The 4,857-nt window shown below is 32.6% G+C and overlaps 1 long non-coding RNA gene across 1 annotated transcript; it reads left to right on the forward strand.

Moving 5' to 3' along the window:
- Nucleotides 1–2,908: 2,908 nt before the first annotated feature.
- On the forward strand, nt 2,909–4,631 carry LOC141483532 (uncharacterized). The gene is made up of 4 exons (XR_012466140.1): nt 2,909–3,205; nt 3,567–3,746; nt 4,068–4,286; nt 4,346–4,631. It is a non-coding gene; the product is annotated as an uncharacterized lncRNA (long non-coding RNA).
- The last annotated feature ends 226 nt before the right edge of the window (nt 4,632–4,857 follow it).

The following is a 4,857-nucleotide window of genomic DNA, read 5'->3' on the forward strand; positions in this document are numbered from 1 at the left end:
TTTTTTTTCATTTTTAGGTACCTATTCATATTTTTTCCATTGCTCTGAGCGTTTTCTACAATGAACTTCGAATAAGAAAACCTTTTATTTACGAGATCCCTATGTACAGAAACAAATTTGAATAGCCCTGTATATTGTGTGCAGCAGGTCGTATAAATAAACAGTCTTATTTCCAACACTAGGTTGTGAACATTTACATATACTCATGAGTTAAACAAACACTTGGACAATGAAAAAAGAAAACAGTGAAACAATAAAGAATATAGCATAAACAAATCAATTGAAAAAAAGGCTAACAATATGGTGAAACTGCAACAATAATTATCTTCAATACCAATACCAATATATTACTATAATGTTATCATAAGTTATTTTGTGAATACTTTTCTACACTGTAAAATCATCTAGATTCAAAATACTGTTCCAGATTTTGAACTGATTGAAATTAAGATTTCATATGTTTGACCGAATTCTATTTTTCAAATTTATATTCAAAGAATTTATTTTGGAAGTTGACAAACGCAGTTTGGGTTTTTCAATAAGTCGTCATATCTGGTGTTATATTCATGGTGAGAGACTATTTCATAAGATTGGTTAATTATTATTCAGTGGAAGAGCTTCATGAAGCAAGAGCCGAATTGATTCCTGTACGAAACATTTTATCACTTGGAAGGATCGATTGCAGCTTGAAAAATGGCTCTTATACAGATTCTGTGTAACATGTTCTTCCTTACGAGTCAGTAAACAGTTGTCCTGAAAATCTTGAGAAGAATATTGGATTAGATAATTTAGGAAACACTTGCTACATGAATAGCATTCAACAAGTGTTTTTCATGACAAAGACTTTCTAGAACGAGGTTTTAACGATGATCGAGAACGAGAATGTTTCCTACTTATTCACCAAACTCAAACAATTGTTCATTCAGTTGCAGTTTCGTAAGAACGTATCATCTTTTCCACCAACTGATTTCCTGGAGCCCACTAAATACTCGTTAGGACAACAAGAGGATTGCTCCGAATTCTTGGAGTTCTTGCAGAATCAATACTCCTGACCGCTCTGGATTGAATGATTCCGTTCAGTATATCTCGTCTTGTGCTTATAGATCTATTGCTGGAAAAATGCTCACTTGTTTGCTTTATAGTATATGTAGCAAAAACGTATGTGATTTTCTGGAACTTCAACTAGCGTTTCCTAATATGACTGGTAACCAGTCCGTGAAAAGCTTATTGTTGAACTCTCTGAATTAGGTGATTGAGTTTCTCGTGCCCTCTCCACCAATATTCCATTAACCCCTCCTTTTTGTTGTGGCTGGTGGTTTAAGTTAGTTTTCAAGTACACAGTAAAAAATATTTGAGTGTAATTTTAATAAACGAGTTTTCACAATTCACTCCGATTGAATATATCACCAAAATATTATAGATCTGCCATATTTATCAAGATGATAATAATATGGTGTAACTTGTGTTCCATTATGTAGTGATCAATCCAATAGCGGTGTTTTGTACAGTACAGAAAGAAACATTCACAAACTTTCACATATCTTAGTGTTACCTTAAACCTGGTATCAAAAAGTACACCAAAGTTAATAAGTTACACTAATTTTATTACATTATGACAATTAGGAGTAAATATCGTACGCAAATATGACATATTCTTGATCACTAAAATGTTAATTCGTAAGAAGCACCATATTTCTGCAGAAATAAACATTTCTAGGTGTTATTTTTATAAGGAAGTTATATATTTGTTACATTAAATTTGAAAAAAAAATGATAAAAATAATTAGTGGATAGTTAAAAAGATAGTTCATGCTTGAGAAGTAATTGATATATTTTGAAATATGGTGCAAAGATTTAAAAAATTATAACCTCTATCTTGCATACTCTTTGTATGCATATTATTATTTATAATGTTAAAATCCTTTTATGGTTGAAACATTTTATCCATTAGGTACCTACTAGTGGCACAGAGTAGTACTTCAATTCACTCATTTGGTATATTATTCATTGACTGACAGTGCTGCCATATACTTCATTTGGCCAATATTTTTCAAATAGCTCTATGGAGTTGAGGCCACAGAGCTACACAGAGAATAAAAAACGGATGGGATATCGAGATTTATTCTTCAAACTTCACAGACGCTACTCAAACCACTCTATTGAAATTGTTGTTCTGATTATTGGAGTCCTTGGTGGAATGATGCCCCCCTACTCTAAAATCTTAAGATCATACCGGCTTGTCGCAATACGGCAGAAATCTTCGCTGATCAAATGCAGAAGGCTGTGATTCTTGGTTCATTAAATCTACTCAGGGCACATGATTTTTGGACTCAGTGATCACCTACCCCAAGCTGTGGGGAATGGTCATTAGCCATAGCCAGCGCGCCCTCCGAATGGGTCGAAGCTTCGTGGAAAGGATCCCACCGACACAACCTCAATATATATATACCAATCAATACAATGGTACAGTTCAAAAATCTTGTTCATAGAACAAGATTTTGCCCTTCCAGCCAACCATAGAGTTATGAAATTAATAAGCAACGAAGCATTCCATCCATGATCCAATATCAGACAGAGCTGTTTCGATCCATCACAGGTTTCATCATGGACATCATCATCATCATGGACACTAGGAAAAAGATTTGGCTCAGGTTATAAAATTACAAAGTGGTATCTATTGAACAGTTCACATGTTTCCTTTGAGACAAAAATGTTTCCTAGATTTGAAACCTTCTGGATTTCTGTGGAATTACTATTTGACGAAAGAAATAATCATTCAATTCATTTTTCTGAGGCTGGAATACAAAATAAACACTTACTTTATATACGAAATAATGTATTTGAACTTTTATTTGACTGAGGTCCTATTATTTTAATATTTTACTGGCAACGCTGTAATAGCGCCACTGTTAGTATTGTATCAAATCAGTCAGACAGCCGTGGATTTGAAAGAGTTACTCCAAATTCTACACTCAGTAGGACGTCTGTTTGTAAAAAATATGCTATTGGGAACCAATTATTGTCTGTGCTTGGTTGGCGTTATTGTGTATAGTGAAGTTGGATATCAGACATCTTGAAACTTAAAACTTCTGGTGCATTATTCAGTTTCTGTGGCAATTGTCCCTCTGGTGGAAATTTGAACAATGAAGTGCATTGAAAAGTGGATAAGCTATCGATTTGGCTCCAGAAGTAATCAAGGCTGAAAGTAAGTGTTTCTTGAATGTTATTTCACATGCTTAAGTCTACTTTCTCAGCGAATTATGGTTGGTTAAACTTCCATAAGTATAATATTGATTTCAAAGCTGTACTCAGTCAACTTCTAGATTTTATAGGTGATTTCAAAGAACATGTGTCTAATTTCACGTTTTTCCGTTAATATTTTACCTAAAATAAAAGTTTGGAATTGATGATTAACCACCAGTTTGTACCTGCATAGAATCCGATTCAGTGTGGTTTAACAACCTCTGGTGTAGGACAGCAAAATTCCGATTCAGAAAATACACCGCTTACTAGAGTACATCAACTATCTGTTTTTTATATTATGACAGTTTGTGTCTTTGTTTCAGTAAAAAAAAAGATGGGTATTCAAAGTGAAATAAAATTTTTTAATAAAGATAAAGACTTCACTGAAATTGAAGAAGATTTTTTGGAATTTTTCCGCAAATCCAAAGAAGAACCTTATTTGAGGATATTTTCAAATTCTGATCCGATTTCCGAGACCTTAACTCCTTTGGACATATTGTCAGGTGAATGATACATTTTTTTCCAATATATTTTCTCACAAAATATAATTTGTTTCATTTAAATTCGAGGTTTTCCAAAATTTACTGTGACTTTTCAAATCAAAAAATCAATTACAAATACGGATTTGGTTTTGTAGATTCCACTTTTAAGGCAATATGTGATACTGATATATTTGATAGAACTAATAGCTCTACATCTACGTTATCAATTAGCTACAGAATGGAAAATATTTCAGATGTAGATTTAAGTACTTACTATGTATAATAAGGCTTTCCTTGCCATAACTCAGTGTTCACATCATTGTTATAATTATTATTTTGTAGGATCTACAAACACAAATTATTCGTGGCGGAGGGCAGTACATAATAGACGAGTACCAGAAGAATAAACTGTTGACTGACAGAAGCAGAAACATAGCTGCAAATGTGCATTATGAAAAATATGGGAGTGCAGTACCCAAGAGCGCAAAAATGGAGTGCGCAAAAAAATTAGTTGAAATTTTCCCAGTGTACACAAATTCGGAAAGTTCTACAGGGGATTACGTGAGTTCATAATTGATGACTTTTGTGTTTAGATGTAAAATGAAAATGTAATATTTTAGGAAATTTTTTTCAACCCTAGCACAAATGGAGGGTATCCTGAAAATCGACTGACAACTTTAAATAGAATAAGTAAAATAGACAGAAACAATGCTCCTGCCAACCACCTTCACGACCAGAATGTTTCGATAACAACAGAGGAAATGAATCTTACTGAAGAACTCAAAAATCTGTTTTTATTTAATAATATTCTTAAGTTTGAATTATTGATATTTTGGTATCAGACCAACTGTCAACAAAAATCATGCCAGTTAGGTTTTCTATTATTTCTAATAAACGTTATTTTTATTTGAGGTTTTTATTTGAGGAAAATATGTTTTCCATAGATACATTTTCGATAATGAATGGAATTTATACATGATTTATGTTTGTTTTTCTTTCTTTTTTTCAGGCGAATTTAATTTTTTGAGTAACTCTTTCGAATTCATACCAACAACCGGTGTTTTTTTAATATTTATCATTTTAATGTATTTTACAAATATATTAAATCAAGTTGAGAATTGCACGAAATGTT

Source organism: Leptinotarsa decemlineata, unplaced genomic scaffold (assembly GCF_025532065.1).
Source record: "Leptinotarsa decemlineata unplaced genomic scaffold, Ldec_3_MD MMD2_tig00003736_RagTag_RagTag, whole genome shotgun sequence".
In the NCBI taxonomy this organism is placed as follows: Eukaryota; Metazoa; Arthropoda; class Insecta; order Coleoptera; family Chrysomelidae; genus Leptinotarsa; species Leptinotarsa decemlineata.